The sequence below is a fragment of the Tasmannia lanceolata genome, unplaced genomic scaffold, assembly GCF_043159265.1.
Source record: "Tasmannia lanceolata isolate RefF3 unplaced genomic scaffold, GAP_Taslan_0.1 ptg000002l, whole genome shotgun sequence".
NCBI classification, from domain to species: Eukaryota; Viridiplantae; Streptophyta; class Magnoliopsida; order Canellales; family Winteraceae; genus Tasmannia; species Tasmannia lanceolata.
Window position 1 is genome coordinate 6,075,890 of NW_027518679.1, and position 19,736 is coordinate 6,095,625.

Below are 19,736 nucleotides of genomic sequence, written 5' to 3' on the forward strand. Positions count from 1 at the left end.
GTTAGAATTCGATTGCACCAACAATATGGCTGAGTACGAAGATTGCATAGCCGGTCTGGAAGCAACCATGTCTTTAGATGTACATGACCTCGATGTGTACGGAGATTCTCTGTTAATCATTTGTGAAACAAACAGGAAATGGCTCACCAAAGAAGATAGCTTGATTCCTTATCACACTTACCTTACGAGCCTGATGAAATTTTTTTATAATATCAGGTTTACTTACATCTCGAGATTGAGAAACAGATTCGTTGATGCCTTGGCCACTCTTTCATCCATGGTTGATATCTCAGTAGGGGTTAAGGTTCTTCCTTTGGCAATAAAGCGACACGTCATCCCACCACATGTACACATGGTTCGGATAGTGGCCAGGTATCCAGAGGGGAAGCCTTGGTATTTCGATACAATCAAATCGTCATGATCAAATCAAAGATAGAACTCTAGTCAAATTGTCTTCATCTTCCTCTTGGAAGATGGCCTTTTTCGGACTAGTGTCTTGTTCATAAAGTCAGGAGTCAAACTCAGGTCATGTTGTCTTCACTTTTGAAGACAATCCTATCCCGACCATTTTTCTTGTTTAAAATGTCAGGGCTCTGTTCAAATGAATATGTCTTCTCGCGCGAAGATATACCCAGCCAAACCTTTGTCATCTAAAGTGTTGGACCTCTGTCCAATTGTCATTTCAAAATCAAGGTGGTCTCAGATCTCAATTCTAATATTTCCAAGGATGTTTTCCCAGTCAAGACCGCAGGGACGGACCTCGTTTTCAACTCCTCGAATGTCCAGACTCTGTCAAAATCCTGTCAAAATTTGAAAAATTTGTAAAGATTATGAAAAATTAATTCCAAAATATTTTTTACCAAAACAAAAACACAACTTTGTATGCCTTTTCCTTCTTGCGTGAAAAAAATCTGAAACTAGTGTATGAATATTCCCGTTTGCAGATAGGAAGTTCTTACATTTAAAACCATTGCACCCGAGAAATCAAAAGCCTAGTCCCGTATCAACTTTCGTTTAGCAAGAACCTTGGGTCTACCTAGTTCTTCAACTCCTACTCATTCGGTAGGAATTTCAGAACCACCATGTGGGACCTGATCCCACGAGAGGGTCGCGAGCGCGTGAGGCGTCATACTCTCTCTTGGTCTCTCGTACCCACGCGATTGGCGTGTGCCTTTTTTTATTATTATTGATTACCCAACCAAGCCGGCAACAACCAAGCCATAGGGTGCAAACAAACGTGCAACCCAGTACCCACAAGGGCAGGGGTAAGCCCCCGAGCCTAGGAAGGTGTGATTTAATTCATCCTTTCCATGAACTTGGCATCACTAAAAGAATCTGAATTTCACACAAAGGAGAATGACAGAGTCGCCACATAGATGAGGGATCTAGGACCCATAAATAATCAGAAATCTAGACTCGTTACCTGGTTACAAGAATGGAAGGTATGGGGAGTTACCACCACATGCACCATATCCAGTCTTCGATTCCAAAAGTTAACTCTCTTGAATTTCTTTTAAATGGCTCATTTAACTCTATTGAAATACGAACTACGTGACATGCATCCTAAAATTTAATTTTAATGTAATTCCTAAATGTGTATCTTGATTTTCTTAATATGTTTGAATTCAATCTAAGTGAAAATTCACCTAAAATTTGAATTTCATGGAAAGTTCTAAGTGATTTAATTACTTTTAATTTAAAGATTAATATACAAAACCCAACACTTATGTGTGGAGCCAACTCGGGCTTGGTATGCCACTCAAGTATCCAAGTTGCCTACGTATCCCATCTTCACTGGAATCCGAGTCGATCGTAGTTCGGTGCACCTGAACTAAGCTACTTATGCGTAACTCATCTAGGACACCGATCTAGATTGGATTGACTGTTTTAACAGTTTAAGAGAAATTATTTAATTCAAGTTGAAGATTTTTTATTATCCTAGGACTTCATCTAAGATGCTATATGGTCATATCTAAATGCAAGTCGTCCCTAAGACTAATGCAGGTTAACCTACATCCTAGGTAACTAGGTTTGTTCTAGGAAAAAATTGGGTGACTAATGTAACTAGATCTATGGCACGGTTGCTATCCATAGCAAACGGCCGTGATGAGGCTGGACTCCTAACTCTAGGACTCCATAAAACCTAGAACACAATGTGACGTAAGTGTTCCTAAAGGGCCCTAAAAGGTTCCTACAATAGGAGACCGCAATCCAACGACTCCTATGACATTGATTAAGTTAATTCAATTTGTTGATATTGGTAATTTTTAGATTGACTGATTTTTTTTTTCAAGGATTTTCGATTTCTAAATATCTAAGGGATACCAAAGGTTCTATGGTTTGCCAGTTTCGGCCTCGAATCGCAACCATGGATGGGAATCGTGCTCTCAATCCTTATATAATTTAGCACGTAAGTTATAGTATCTTATTGCCTGGCATGTTTCTCCGGATTTTTCGTGGGCAGTGGACCTCGGAGCCAATATCATACTATAATTTACACACTCCAATTATGCAGGATTAATCATAATTAGTATAAGATTGTGGTTACGATCTCGGCAGTTAGACTATCGCGGTATAGCGAATTTACATGGGAGATCTATGAACCCTAAGGTTTCTGTTTCAAACAAGTTGGGGATTAAATTCATGATATAAAGTTAAGATTTGTTGGAGGTATTTACTGACTTTTGTGTTGATTTGCTATTAAATTATGATTTATTAACATTAAGACCAGATTGCTAGGATTACACAGAAATCCTAAGCAATCGAACTCCAAATCAGTTGAAACTTTTTCAGTAACAAGATATCAATGATTGTGGCTTACTGAAAAGATTTAATTAATTTTTGTTAAGATTTGATATCAATTTCTGATTTCTCAAGATTCAAATAAGTTCATAGATTAACACAGTAACTTATAGCATATAAATTTCAAATTAATTTAAACGTTCACAGAATAAAGATATAGATGATTATAGCTTCCTGGAAAATTTTCATGAATTCTCATTAAGGTTTGATTTCAATTTTTGATGTTTCAAAATTCAAATCAGATTATAGATTAACACAGTAACCTATAGCATATCAATTGCAAATCGACTCAGACTCTTACAGTATAAAGATAATCATGAGATTAGACTATTGTATGACTTTCATGGATTTGTATTACGATTTGATGCCAATTGAAAGTGACACAAAAATCGGATGAAACCAAAGAATTACTTAAAAAGCAAACCTAATGGTATCGTAAAATCAAATAAAAAATTTCAGTAGATATATAATAGATTATAAACTTTTCTATCAAAAATTCAAAACTGAAAAATTAAATCTCTTCCATAAAATCGATTTTTAAATAGAAAAGGAAAATTTGTTTCCTAGGAATTGAAACCCGTTTATTAAAATAAATTACAAAACCATATTAAAACTTTGCAAAACCAATTGAAATTTTTTCCTAACGTTCCAGTAACCTAAGTTACTGGTTTGTAAAGAAAATTTTCAAAAAATTACTAATTTAATATGAAAAAGAATTACGGCATGTAAACCGAAGAGTCGATTTGAAAACAGTAAAGAAAATATTTTCTTCAAAATTTTATTACATGAAAACTTTAATTTATAATCAAACATGAGTTGTGAAAAGTTTCATCAATTTTTAAAGTCGTTTGATATTTATTAAAAATAACCCAAAATTAAAATAAATTGAAACCGGATTAAACAAAATCAAAAACTTCTAAATATTTTATGGTGAACTGGAAATCTAAACATCGGTTTGGATTCAAATTTTCATGAAATTTGGACTTGATTTGACCCATTTTCTATTTTATTCTTTAGGAAATAACCCTTTGCCGGGTTATCTTTCAAAAAATAAAACGGAAATCGAGGCGGTCAAACTGTGGTCCAAGATTTCACTTTTCAGTAGTTTTGATATTTTATTAACCTAAAAAAAATTTGTTTCTTGAAAAAGATTATGTTTTCAAACACTTGCGTTGAAAATTGAATTTAAACTCATATTGAAGATTAAAGAAAGAAAATTAATATTTATATGAAGAAAAACTATTTTTTTGTTAAAATTTTGGATTTTGAAAGCCTTAAATCTATATTATAACATACTGGAATTTCAAAAGAAAACTCAATGATTTGATATTTCAAAAATAAAACCCTAGCATGCTTGTTCTAATTCGCAAAGAAGAGAGATCCTTACCGTTGATCGCAATCCTTGTCTCTTTGATTGGTGATCCGAGATATACACTTTATCCAACCCTTTTATACTCTCAAAAAGATCCAAAGAACACTCCAATAATCGTTGATTGTATGATGCCTTGGAGAAGGAGAAAAAGTTCAAGAACCCCTTTTGTGAAGAACACTTGAGAGAGAGATGAACACACTTGAAGAGAGGAATGAATTCCAAGGAGGAAGAGAGAGAGGGGTGAATTTTCTAGAGGCAGTCCAAAGGTTGTGCTTGCTTTGTTTTTATAGAAAACGTTAGGGTTAGATTGGATTTGGAAGTCTCCAATGTGAGGACTCCTAGCTTTAGTTAGTTTCTAATTCTCACCTATGGCTTGCTTTTCCCTTACCTTCTAAATTGTATTTACTTCTAAAATTGATTTCTTGCAAGCCAAGCAATGCTAAATTACACAATGGAGATCCTTCAAGATCAATCTAGAAGTCTTCTCACATAGGAAACTAGCTTTTATGAATGATTTTCGTCCAAAAAGGGCTGCTAGATGTTTGAGCTCATTGTTGACCTATTTACAGGTTGATACAGGAAAATTTATAAAATAGAAAGTTGTAGATCTTTTAGAGACGTTCGAAACAAGTATAATAGCAAATTTTTTAGACAAAAAGGTAAAATGTTATGGCAGTTTTAGTAACCTGACCATACAAGCCATTTCTAATTATAACTCTTCCTTTCTTTATTATTTTTCTAAAACAAATATGATGTCACCAACCACCTCATCCCATGTTGGACGTTTTTGCATGTGGCCTCCTCATGTGGGACACCCACTTATGTGGCCGGCCCACATGGGTGGGTCCACATGGATTTGGATTTTTTTCAATGAAAATTCAATAAGATCCTTTAAATTCAAAATTTTTATTGATGAACCCAACCCATATGATATTTATAGTGCACCCCTAATACGTGATCGAACCATTTTTTTTTGAAAAAACAACTTTTAGGACCAAAATGCCCTTATTTGACCATTACACATCCAAATGTGACCAAAATACCCTCAAATTGGTTCACCCCTAAAGGGAAAAATAAAAAAATGGAAAGTCTTTGTGTTCAAGCTTCAAAAATAGAAACTTTTAAAGTTGGGTCCTTTCGGTGAGCAATATCAAACAGCATCATTTGGTATCCCCTGAAAATACCCAAAATGCCCTCAACACTCGGAATTTCCAAATTAAGCGAAACCCTTGAGAAATTCTAAATTTAGCAGGTTTTTCAAAATTCAGAAAATCATTCATAATCGCTCAGACAGCTTTCGGGGATCAAAGAATTACACAGGAAAAGACCAAATTACCCTGAGGAGCAAGAATTTGGCGAGACTAGGGAAAACCCCAAAAATTCTAAAAATAGCAGGTTTTTTCACTTGCTTGGAAACTTGAATTTTCATCTTATAGATACCATTGGAACACCTTAAAAACCTTTAGTATCGCGAATCAACTTCAGAATTCCTTCAACGAGGCAAAATCTACCCTAAAATGCACAGATGCCTAATCCTAAGTGGAATACGGACTCGAAACTTGACAAACTACCGAATCATTTTCTTTTTTAAAGTGCAGCAAAATGAGGGTGTCTACACACCAGAGTGACAACTTGGCCCCTGAGCTGTTAGAATCCCTGTTCATGAAAGATCTTCCAATCGTCGGTGTGATCGAAGAATTTGTTTCATCTTTTTCCTGCAAAGTATGATTACCGATGCTGGCAATACGGAACTCTCCGACTGATCTGATACCATCGTCCCATTGCTCACTTCGTGTATCCCTTCAGAGAAAGACTTCTCGTCTTTTGAATCAAAATACATCTCATGTTCTGCTTTTTCTTTTGAAAACAACATCAAATGTACTCATGTTCTGCTTTTTCTTTTGAAAACAACATCAAATGTAAATGAGCCCAACAAGGGCACGTCAGTCAGTTCTTCCTATGTATCTTGTAAATCAATAAAAAATTTTATCTGTACTCACCTTTGTGTCTCGATTCTTCTGAAATAAATGCTTATATAATGAACAACCCTCCTCGGATGAGGATGCCGATGAAACTCCCCTCAAGGTTAAGTAAATAATCAAACGAGAGGAAGAGTATCGAGCAAAACCTTTAGAAGATAAGTTTAAAACTATTAACATTTGTATTGAATCACTGCTTTAGAAAATTAAGATTGGCAAAATTATCCCCTGAAGAACGTGCAGAATTAACCAAATTGTTAAAATAATTCAAAGAAGCCTTCGTCTAGTCTTACGAAGATATGCAAGGATTAAGTAAGTGTGGGAGCCGGGTTTTTCCCGTGTTTGCACAGGACGACAGGGGATCACCACAATCGGGTTTTCAAAGGGGGTGTTATTTGATCTGCGTTACTTGCGAACTCGGGACCATAGTCCTAACTTCGTAAGTTAGAGAAACTCATAGTCACCACCTAAGTTAGGGCCTAGGACCCATGTCTATTCTTCCAAGGAAATGAGTAATGACTCGAATTTTGTTGGAATAATAGTAATTAGGGGTTCCTTTGCTTTGGGCCTAGAACCTTATATTTTTGCTCTGTTTGCGTAAGGCATGATCCATACAAATATCTGGGTAAGGGTTGTGATTACAATTGGGGAAGGTGTTAGGCACCCCTCTTGCCCGGATTAATCCGGTCTCTTAACTTAGATTGGCATTTTGGAAGGATTTGAGATGAAATAATTTGATTTTATTTCCCCTTTTAGGTTACGCTTAATTCCAAATGTAAATGAAATGAATTTACAAAAGAAATTGAAAATAAGGAATAATTAACCTGATTGGTATTGTAAGTTGTTTACGGCAGAGCCATATTTTGCAACTTACTCACAACGTAGGTTAACTTAAATCAAACAAGAAATGAATGTACAGAAGGTAAAAAAGGAAATCGAAACAAAGGAGCGGTTTAGTTCGATCTTGTTTGAGACCATATGTCACAGGCTCCAAGGAAACTCTGCAACTGATCTCAAGTAGGCCCCCTCTCCGTAAATCAAATGGAAAAGACAGTACAGAAAGTAAAAGTAAGACATAGGGGTTTATATCATAAGTTTAGGGGGCAATTTGAGAACTCGAGATTTTATGATGCCACCACCACGTACCTTACTTTGTAAAGGAAAAAGCAGAAAGCTGTAAATTGTAGAAAGTAAAAGAAAGGTAGAGGGATTTATATCATAAGTTCAGGGGGCAACTTGAGCGCCCGAGATCTTATGATGTCACCACCTCGTACCATACTTTGTAAATGAAAGAGCAAAAAGCTGTAAAGTGCTGGAATTAGTAAAAGGCAGGTAGAGAGGCTTGACATCAGAAATGATGAAACCCACCCTACCAGTTTCTTAAATACAACTAGAAAGTAGTAAAGGGGCAGGTTGAGAGTCTTGACATCACGAATGATGAAACCCACCCATACCCGTTTTGTAAATACTCAACTGCACTAAATTATAGAAAGTAGTAAAGGGGCAGGTAGAGAGGCTTGACATCACGGATGATAAAACCCACCCATACCCATTTTGTAAATACACAACTGAAAAGTAAATGGATTACATCTTTCTGTTATTTACAGTTTTTAGGGTTTATTCTTACCACATGGAGAGTTGGGCAGCGTAACCGTGCTTGTTGGAAAAAGGCCTCTGAGGCTGCAGAGAAATCGGTGGCGTGACGGCACTGTATAGCCAAATTGCCTCTGAGTTTGTCGAGATTTCTGTAGAATAGCGGCGCTACTATGGAAAAGTAGCTCGTAGTTCTGTGAAATTCGGCAGAACAACGGTGCAAAAAGAGGGTGTCGCTCCGAACCTCCGGAATTTCGGCGGAGTGCCGACACCTAGTGAGAGCTACCTAGTATTTCTCTACTTTCTCTCTTCTAAAAAGCAAGCTAACTTGAGTTTTTCTGGATTTATGCAGGGGTTCGGTGTATAGAAATACACCAAAGGGGAGTGTATGCATCCAGAAACAAGGGGGAGAGAGAGAGAGAGGAGGAGGAAGAGGAATGAGAAAACCCTTACCCCCCCTCTCCTGTTTATATGGGAGGGGGTTAAAAATATCTAAATTAGTCCAAAATTCATCCCAAATGAATTCAAATTCGTCTGGGACGAATTTGGGGGTGACATCATCCCCGGTCTCCCCGATAGTTCGTCTCTTCTCCGGTTTTCTTAAAACACGCATAACTTCTTCGTTCGAACTTTGATTTACGCACGGTCTGGTGCGTTAGATTCATTATTTTGCGTACTTTCCAATTAACCTAATATTGCTTGGTTTTGGTTGACAAAGTGTCCTTTGGTTTGCTGGAAAAAGGCAAGTGCTGTGTAAAAATAGGCGTTTTGGTAGCCGAAAAAGTGGGTTCTATAAAAAATAATATTTCTGGTTATTTGTACAGGATAACAAGGGTTTTTGGAAACCATTTTCTTTTGTAAACACCCTAAAGAGAGATTGAGAGAAACACAACTGGTGCTCTAGGACTCATCATAAGGTTCTTCCTCGCAACACCTACCATTAATACTGCCTTGACAAAATTGGGTGTCTACAGATGCTCCTCTTTGGTAGAAGGTGCAAGGCACCTGAATGCCAAAGTAAGGAGACAACAAAATTTTATCATTGGAGACTGAAGGTAGGCTTGCAAGATTCAAATCGGATCCTGAGGCGTGCAGCCCTCACCAAGGAATCTTGCTGTCAGGTCATTGAGTGGAAACCTCTCGTCGACAGGGTTTTAAAAATACGACATTTAGAACGAGCCCTGGGATGGACGTCATTACTAATAGCTGGGAGGGTCAGCGGAAGTCAGGTTTAGGACACCTGACTTGGGGAGGGACCTCTGGGTCAGGTTAAGGACACCTGATTTGGGGAGGGATGTTAGCCCAAGGGTTCCCCATGGGTTCACTCAATCACCTTGTTTTGATGATTAACAAATGCAAATTGATTAGTCATTTATGGACTAATTATTTGCCTTCAGTGTTGTGCTATAGACAGGTAATTCACAGGTCAATCCATGCTAGCACACACACAGATGGCCTAAGCTTGAAGATGAACCAAATAAAGGACAAAGGAGCTAGAGCATACTTAGACAAACCATACCTTGGAGAATCAACCAAGGAGAAGTTCCACACAACCATCTCAAAGCATTGAACAAACAAAGGAAGATCAATGAAGGCCAAAGCTTGTGGATCAACAACTTTCAAAGGAGCTTGAACCAAATGGTGGCATCATCCTTGGAAGGTGTCAAGCAAAAACGCTCAACCTTGAAGATCCCAAAGCAAGCCAAGCAGACCATTGAAGATCACATGAAGATTGGCTCAAGAGAACAAGAGAGTACTTAGAATGGTAGTATGTATCACCTTTCTCTCTTGTGTTTTCACTTATCAAGGCACATGTTAAAACCCCTAAAAATATGTTTTTCAAAGAGACTAACACACCCTTTAAGAACTTAAATGGATAAGTGAATGGCCATATGGTGCACCAACATGTTGGGACCCATATGGCATTCAACACAACATTGAACAAAACAAAGTTCTAAGAGTACAATCTAGACCAGCAACTAAATCCTATCATAACTTGTTGAAAACATTTTCAAATATTTTTTAAAATATTTTTAACAGATAGCTCTCATTTTTCTCATATCTGTAGAGTATAAGAACGTCGAAATCCGACAAGAAACGAAGGAGATATGAATTTTCAAATTGGAAGCTGATTGTTGGAAATCCAGTCTCGGAGGTCCGAGAATTTTCTTAGAACTCCGAGCTCGGAACTCTGAGAAAACAACCTGGACACAAAAAAATAGAGCCGTTGGGGTCCAATGGCTAGTAGTTTTTGACCCAAAAATGACTGAAATACCCCCAAAACGGTCATATTGAGTTGGAACTCTATATATACACATTGTATGGACCTAAAATAATTAGATGAACATGTTCCAACTCAAAAGAACCCTTGAAAACTACTTGCAATCATTTTTGGGTTAATTTTCTCTCACCAACCTCTTGTTCCTTGATTTGAGAAAATCATTTGAGATTGGTTTAGGCATTACTTGTAATCATCTTTGAGAGTGCATTGTGAGCTTTACTTTGTATTAGCCTATCTAGAGGCAAGTGAGCAACATCTTCTTCTCTTCATTGTATTTGGCAACTAAGGGCGCGTATTTAAGACCCTTGGAGCTTGGATGCTCGGATTGTACAAGGCGAAAGGAACGCCGCATTTAAGTTCCTTGGAAGATAGTGGATACCTCAAGGAGAGCAAACTTGAGAAGAGTGGAGTAGGTCTTGGGTTTAAGATCGAACCACTATAAAAGCCATTGTGTCAAAGCCTCTTATCTCTCTACCGCCTCTTGATTGGTGATTGGTACACATCTCTCTTACTCTCTCTTGTAGGTGCTTTAATATTCATATCCTTGCTTGAGTGAGTGATTAGCACTTAAGTTGAAATTGCATATTCATCTCTTGCTAATTAAGCCTCTCATCATTCTAATCAAGTTATAAAATCAACTAGGGAATAAAGTTTACATCATTACTATTAAGCTTAATTAATCAAACTAACTTAATTGAGAAAAGTTAAAACTAGGATAATTTTGGTAAAGAGTTTTTAAAGAGAATAAGGTTTTTAAAGAAACCCAATTCACCCCCCTCTTGGGTTGCCTAGTGGGATTTCACTTGGTATCAGAGCTAAAGGCTCTTATATTGATTTTTGAACTTTCAAATTTCTTCAAGAGAAAAGATCTATATTAGCAACCTAATGGCCTCTAGACTTCCTTGTTTTGATGGAACCGACTATGGATCTTGGTCGATCCGTATGAGGTCTTATCTAAAGAGTCTAGATAGTGAATTATTAAAAGTAATTGAAAATGACTTTGCACTAAACTCAAAATCTAGAAAAATTAGTGAATATGATAAAAGAATATTTTCTTTGAATTCGAAAGCCATGATTGCTTTATGTTGCTCTTTGGTATCCAACATATTTGACAAAATATCTAATTGTAAAAATGCCAAAGAAATATGGACATCACTTGAAAATATTTTCAATCTAACATATTTTATGGCACTAGAAAACAATGAAGAAAATAATGATTTAGATAGGGATGAGTCTCTTACTATTGATGAACTTATTGATGGATGTGAGTACCTAAATAATGCCTTAAATCTTGAAGTCTCCAAAATTCAAAAACTTAAAAACTCTCTCAACTCAATTTCTAAGGAATTTGAAAAACTCGAAAATGATTATCAAATCTTGTTAAATGAAGAAAAGAAATTGATGGAGGATAGTAACACTTTGAAAAAAAAAACTTAGAATTCATTGAAGAAGTTGAATTGTTGGAAAATGAACTAAAAGAATTGAAACTAAAAGAAGAAGAAGAAAAGTTTAAAATGAGCTCATCTCATGAGAATGAAAATATGAAAAATAACATTGCGGAGATGAAATTAGAAAAACAAAAGATTGAGTTGGAATACAAAACCTTACAAGAAGAATGTGCTAAATATGTTTGTGAACCTAAACATTCTTGTGGTTGTTTATTTTGTCCATCTACCTACTCATATATGTCTTGTGATTTTTGTGGTAGATTTGGACATTACAAATCTAAATGCAAGTTTAGATTTATAAAAAGTAATAAGTTTGTTTGGGTTAGAAATGACTTATCACCTAGGACAAACTTGCTTGGAACCAAGATGGTTTGGGTTCCAAAACCCCCAACATGATCTATATTATGTTTATCTTAGATTAGGGGATGTGCTTTAATTGAATATCATTGGAAAATAAATTTGTTGATACAATGTGCTTATTCTTGTTTAAATTTTTTTTTGTATCTATACATGTTGTGCCTTAAATTGAAAATCCTTTCAAAACATGTGTATGTAGATATCATATGCTGATATTTGATTAAATAACATATATCTATATATCACTTTAAAATTCAAAGTCTATATGCTCAAACTTAGTTAATATGAGACTTTAATACATATGAGCTTAATTGAATATCATAATTAGAACCACCACTCTAAGTGCATACATTACGATTTAGATCTTCTTGCACTTAGTGAATATCCACAAAAGAAAACTACTCTAAAGAACTTAAAGTGAAAACCATAAATTGTGCTTATAGGATATTCAACCACGCATATTGCCCATATGTTCAAATTAAATCTTCAAGTGCATCTTTAAAATTTGAACCCATTTTGGTAGTTGCTAGGAGTTACGTTAATTGATCACATCATTCTAGAAAAACCAAAAGAAAAGAAACCCATAGGTTTAAAGACTTGAACTTAAATGAAAATTTTTGGCAATCAAATAATACTTGAGCAAAAATTGAGAAAATACTAAAGTATTATTCTTTGAACTCTATTTTGGACAAACATGGCACTTGCTAGATAATTAAGTATCTAAATTGGTTTAATATATCTTCTAGCAAAATTAAGAAACTAAATGCTATGTCTAAGAAATCACTTAAAATTCCTTCTTAGATATCTGTTTGTACCCTAGGTGAATAAACATGTTTATTCTTTGTACCTAATTGTCCTATCAAACCCATTCTAGTACATACTTAATAATTTTCATCAAATGTAATAAGAATCATAGATGGGTTAAAAATTAGTATATTTTCAAAAGCTTTAATTGGATAATCTCATGACTAAGTTGAATCTTGAAATGTATAGGTATTTTATATGTAATTCACTTCAAGTAGTCATGAAAGCTCATATTGGAATACATGTGTCCAAGGTGGTTTTTATCATATGATAAATATATTTCAAACTCCTTGGATCTTTTCCTAGAAACACAGAAGGATATAATATGTAGAAAAGTTGAAAATATGCCTAGATTCAATGTATAACTTGAAATGAAAATATCATAGGAATCTAGAATCATATTTGGGCATTTACTCACTTAAGTAAAATTGAAATTCACTACGGTGGTTGTATACATTAAATTGTGATGGGAACATGTATCTCCCACATATTTTTGGTTTTCAATGGGCTTATGCACCTTGTGCCTAATGCCTTGTCATTTTACATGTGGTTGTGGATGTAGATGAAATGTTTGGACCATGCACAATATGTGTCATGTCCTTTGTGTCCAAACATGATAGATTATCTATGGAAACCTTGATGATCATATCTTTCTCATGAGGTATACTCTCACCTTCATGAATCATGGATGTCTCTCTAAGATATGGTACTTTATCGACCATGCTCACTATGTCTTAGTCTTATAGAATTGAACTAAAATTGGTTTATACATATTCTATAGTTATCACCCCTTGTTTGATAATATCTACAGGTATGAGATGTTAAACCTTAATCTTAAAAGTCACTCAATTGGTGCCTTTAGCCTTCTTAGATTCTAAGAGGGAAATGGTACATTCACCTTAATTAAAATATCTAACAAATTGGCCTTGTGCCAACATCTCAAACATGAATAGATATATGTTTGTGTGATCTCCCTATCTAGTTTATATGGTAAACACTTAAGGGAAGCAAAATTTGAAATAGTAAAATCAATATCACACTTAGGAGGAGCATGTGCTCTAAATTGCAAATATTTTGTGCTATACTTGTTTATCATGTGGAGCTACACTATGGCTATCACACTAATCATGATAAACCGACACTTAGAGAGTAAAGTGTCACTGTAGCCCAAGGGTAGAGTTTAATAGGTTATCCTTTGAAAAATATTTCTAAAAAATCCCTTGGAGTCTATGTTAGGACATCCCATTAGATTCATACATTACATGATCATTTTCAAAGGAGAGCTTAATAGGATAAGATTTTGTCCTAAATGGCTTATCATATCATATTAAATGTGTATATCATTATGCATATGATAAGTACACTCATTTGAAGCATTATTGCTCCATATGGATTATGATCGGGTTTGTCTTGTGTTTTCAAGTGTAGTTGAAGACAAGAAGCCCATAGCCTAGGTGTTAGTGTCATATCATTTAGGCTTTTGACTTATCTTAGATGTTATAATATGCTATCATTTGTTCCAAGAATAGGTGTTAGTGGCCAAGTATGCAAAATGTCATATTCCTCGGCCTATTGTGTAATGTCATGTCTTAAATCATAGGTTCATATAAGGCCAATGACAAAAAAAGAGGGGGAGAGCTAAATTGTGCTATTCTTAGGTTTATATGGATCATTGTGAGATGCTCACATTGTCCATTCTATTATATCTCCACTAATTGTGCTAAAATTGCATATATTTAAAAAAAAAGCTTAAATGAACAATCTTTTTAAACAAGAGCTAAAAATTGCACATCTTTCTAGATATACATTCATAGGAGTAAACTAAAATTGCTACTAATCTTAGTTTCTATGAATTTGAGAGCTTATCATGTGTATTTCTACTTGGCTGTCCTTGTGTCCATGATAGAGCTAGCCGTCATGCCATATATCCTAATAGTTAACCATATTAGGATCAAATGTCCATTTATATGCATGACAATTTAAGAAACTATTTTTAACTTGAAAATATATATTCTTGCTTATCATGATGAGTCTATAACTCCACATCACCTCATGATAAGATTCTAATAGGAATTTCAAAAATAAAAGGGGGCTTATCATGTTAAACTATACACTTGCTTGTTTTCTTTCATGATAAATAAAATATAAGCTTTAACTTGCTAATATATTATTATATTACGGGTCATAGGGTAGATTTATATTGGATTTATATATATATACTAAGATACACCCTAAAAATTTGTGCTAAAATTGAAATGTCTCTTTGTTTTGCCAACATAGGCTTGATTTGTTTTGTGATTATTCATTTCCTATGTTAATTGTCTCTTATCATGCCATATATACTTTGGATTATACTTTGATTTTAGTTGGTAACTCATGATAAGAAGTTAGGGGGAGCATCATATTCTCATTGAATATCTTTGATGCTTTATGCAATTGTGCTTAAATGCGTAATCCTTCCTTTTTGCTAATGCCAAAAGGAGGAGAATTTGTGTAATTGATTAGATCTATAATCATATGCATTCTTGTACAATAATTTGTTAAATATAACTTATGCATATGTTGAGGGGAGTAGTCGCACTCATCTTGCTTATCTAATCCTCATAAGAGGATCCTCTCACCTCTCTAATCAATTTGGTTTGTCATCATCAAAAAGGGGGAGATTGTTAGCCCAAGGGTTCCCCATGGGTTCACTCAATCACCTTGTTTTGATTATTAACAAACGCAAATTGATTAATCATTTATGGACTAATTATTTTTCTTGACTGTTGTGCTATAGACAGGTAATTCACAGGTCAATCCATGCTAGCACACACACAGATGGCCTAAGCTTGAAGATGAACCAAATAAAGGACAAAGGAGCTAGAGCATACTTGGACAAATGATACGTTGGAGAATCAACCAAGGAGAAGTTCCACACAACCATTTCAAAGCATTGAACAAACAAAGGAAGATCAATGAAGTCCAAAGCTTGTGGATCAACAACTTTCAAAGGAGCTTGAACCAAATGGTGGCATCATCCTTGGAAGGTGTCAAGCAAAAACACTCAACCTTGAAGATCCCAAAGCAAGCCAAGCACACCATTGAAGATCACATGAAGATTTGCTCAAGAGAACAAGAGTACTTAGAATGGTAGTATGTATCACCTTTCTCTCTTGTGTTTTCTCTTATCAAGGCACATCTTAAAATTCCTAAAAATATGTTTTTCAAATAGACTAACACACCATTTAAGAACTTAAATGGATAAGTGAATGGCCATGTGGTGCACCAACATGTTGGGACTCATATGGCATTCAACATAACATTGAACAAAACAGAGTTCTAAGAGTACAATCTAGACCAGCAACTAAATCCTATCATAACTTGTTTAAAATATTTTCAAATATTTTTTAAAATATTTTTAACAGATAGCTCTCATTTTTCTCATATCCATAGAGTATAAGAACGTCGAAATCCGACAAGAAACGAAGGAGATATGAATTTTCAAATTGGAAGCTGATTGTTGGAAATCCAGTCTCGGAGCTCCGAGAATTTTCTCGGAACTCCGAGAAAACCACCTGGACACAAAAAAATAGAGCCGTTGGGGGTCCAACGGCTAGTAGTTTTTGACCCGAAAATGACCGAAATACCCCCAAAACGGTCATATTGAGTTGGAACTCTATATATACACATTGTGTGGACCTAAAACAATTAGATGAACATGTTCCAACTCAAAAGAACCCTTGAAAACTACTTGCAATCATTTTTGGGTTAATTTTCTCTCACCAACCTCTTGTTCCTTGATTTGAGAAAATCATTTGAGATTGGTTTAGGCATTACCTGTAATCATCTTTGAGAGTGCATTGTGAGCTTTACTTTGTATTAGCCTATCTAGAGGCAAGTGAGCAACATCTTCTTCTCTTCATTGTATTTGGCAACTAAGGGCGCCGTATTTAAGACCCTTGGAGCTTGGACGCTCGGATTGTACAAAGCGAAAGGAACGCCACATTTAAGTTCCTTGGAAGATAGTGGATACCTCAAGGAGAGCAAACTTGAGAAGAGTGGAGTAGGTCTTGGGTTTAAGACCGAACCACTATAAAAGCCATTGTTTCAAAGCCTCTTGCCTCTCTACCTCCTCTTGATTGGTGATTGGTACACATCTCTCTTACTCTCTCTTGTAGGTGCTTTAATATTCATATCCTTGCTTGAGTGAGTGATTAGCACTTAAGTTGAAATTGCATATTCATCTCTTGCTAATTAAGCCTCTCATCATTCTAATCAAGTTATAAAATCAACTAGGGAATAAAGTTTACATCATTACTATTAAGCTTAATTAATCAAACTAACTTAATTGAGAAAAGTTAAAACTAGGATAATTTTGGTAAAGAGTTTTTAAAGAGAATAAGGTTTTTAAAGAAACCCAATTCACCCCCCTCTTGGGTTGCCTAGTGGGATGTCAAGGGACTTCGGGGGATGTCATTTTGACATCAAGTGCGGACACTAATAACCGGAATGCCAAATTGGCACCTGGTCGATTGATGCGACAGATTGTACGCATGATCTTTATATGATACTGTGTTTTAAACAGTGCTTGATTTCGACGAGATACCATGTACAAACAAACTTGGTCAGGGCTTTGATTTGATTTGCAGGATCACTGCATGGAAACAGACCAATTTCAATTTTAAGGGTTATTGTAGTGAAACAGACTTGTTCTAAAGGGATAACGCATCGAAATGGGTTTGCTCGGATTTGGCTAACGTGTGATAAGGGGTTTACTTTGGTTTGGAAGGGTTATCGTGTTCGGACAGACTTACCTTGGAGAGCTAACATGTCGTAAGGGGTTGGCTCAGATTAGATACCGTGTTCAAGACGGATTTAGTCTAGTTTGAAAGGGTTACCGTGTTCAGACGGACTTACCTTAGAGAGCTAACACGTCGTAAGGTGTTACCTCAAATTTAGATACCGTGTTCAAGACAGGTTTAGTCTAGTTTGAAAGGGTTACCGTGTTCAGACGGACTTACCCTGGAGACCTAACACGTCGTAAAGGGTTAGCTCAGATTTAGATACCGTGTTCAAGACGAGTTTAGTCTTCTTTGAAAGGGTTAACGTGTTCAGACGGACTTACCTTGGAGAGCCAACACGTTGTAAAGGGTTAGCTCAGATTTAGATACCGTGTTCAAGACGGGTTTAGTCTGGTTTGAAAATATTTCGAAAGACTCTTGCTGGGGATGATGCCACATGGGGCTTTTGCTAGTTTTGAATGTTTGTTTTGGTCACAAACTCTGTTGTGAATGCGGGTACAAACTTTGTTGGGGATTTGGTTGCAAACTCCACTGGGGATTTGGATACAAAGTCCACTGGGGATTTGGTTGCAAACTCCGCTGGGTATATTTTGTTGGAGAATCTGGGAACATACAACCTTTGTTAAAAGACTAGGTTCGAACGAATCTCTGGGGGTGTGGGCTGTTGGTGATAGTCGGATCTATGACAACGTGTTGCCTTGACCCTGGCGAGGAAGACCGTTCGAGCTATCGGAGCTAGTAAGGTTCCTTGGATGCTGTAAATTGGCTGAGAGTCAATCGGGATTGATTCTGGTGATGGTGATCCTGACTATGTCGTGGGAGCCGATGTTATACCGACTGATTGGAGAATTGATTCTGAAGGGGATGTAAACATCCATCAATAAGTGTTGGAATCGGTCATGTTCGATCGGGTTTTGATGAATCCGTTGATAAATAGATTGCCTGAGCAAGGGTTCTCATTAAGGAGCACCTAAAAATGTTTATTTATCTTTGACTCTACTGGGGAGAAGGGCTTTGTATTTGACCTTGTGAGAGATAAACCAAGGTTCACCAATCTTTTGGGTTAGTGTCACAATGACGAGGACTCTCATGAGAGTCTCTGAGTGACATTGGAGGGTAAATCGGACTCTGTTTGTAGAGGTTTTGGATGGCAGACAATTGCCATGGGATATTCCATAGGAAGTGAATGCTGACACACTCGGCTGGGAAGAAGTCAGTATGATTTCGTGCCCTGGATTAGATTTTGACATGGTATGAGACTCCTTTGGAGTGAATGGACTCTACCACGAATGACGGAAGAGATATTGGATTGTCTCCAAGGATCCCGGAATCCCGATGGAAAAGATTTTTGGGGGGCATTTGGTTGCCTTGAGCATGCTTTATACAAACCTTACGGAGAAAAGATGTACGAATCCTTCGTTATTCGGGAGCAAAAACAACTCAACTCTCCTGGGCGGACACTCAATAAATGTGCTTGGAAGACTCAAAGACTGCCCAAAGAGTTGATTGATCTATCGCTGAAAGATTCTGGGAATCCACGGATGAAACATCAGCGACACAAGTTGAAAATAGCAGGAATTCCGGGACTCCTTGATTTGATAGTAAGCTTGCTAGAGCACCACCCTGGAGAAAGGACAACTCATGGATCTTGAGAGTCAAGGACGTCTTCGATTTTCCATCCGAGAGTAGACCCGTTGTCCGCCTCAGATGTAGTCCAGGATCTTCAGGGGCAGGGTTTGACAAACCCTACTGATGAGCAATGATTTTTTATTCCCCCAATTGGGGATGAGATGTATTTTATCTTCTAGATTGATCAGACATACATTAGATATATGGAGCAGCTTTGATTTGTTTGCTTTTAGCTGCAATTGTTTGTGTTGTTTGTATTGAAACTAAGAGTATTTTTGTATAAATAGATCTCTGTCCTAGATGGGTATTTATACAAAAATGTCCCTAGTATAGTTCGTTAAACAACTTGGATTTTGAAAAGCATTTTGCATTATTAGTGAAGGCTAATCTTGAGTTTGAGCATTTTTTAAATACAGGTGCGACAATCCAAGAGAGGGGTTGAATTGGTCATTTAGAAGTTTTAGGCTTAATTAAGAAAAGATTAAAAATTAATCCTTTAACAAAGCACTAATTAATCTAACCCTTGTTCAAATAATCATATTAGTGAAATCTAGGGATTAGACATTCTAATTATGCACATTTGCTAACCCTTGTTCAAATAGATATTATAATGTAATTTAGGGTTTAGACATTCAACTTAAGCGCATTTACTAACCTTTGTTCAATTAAAGCATAAACATAAGTAAG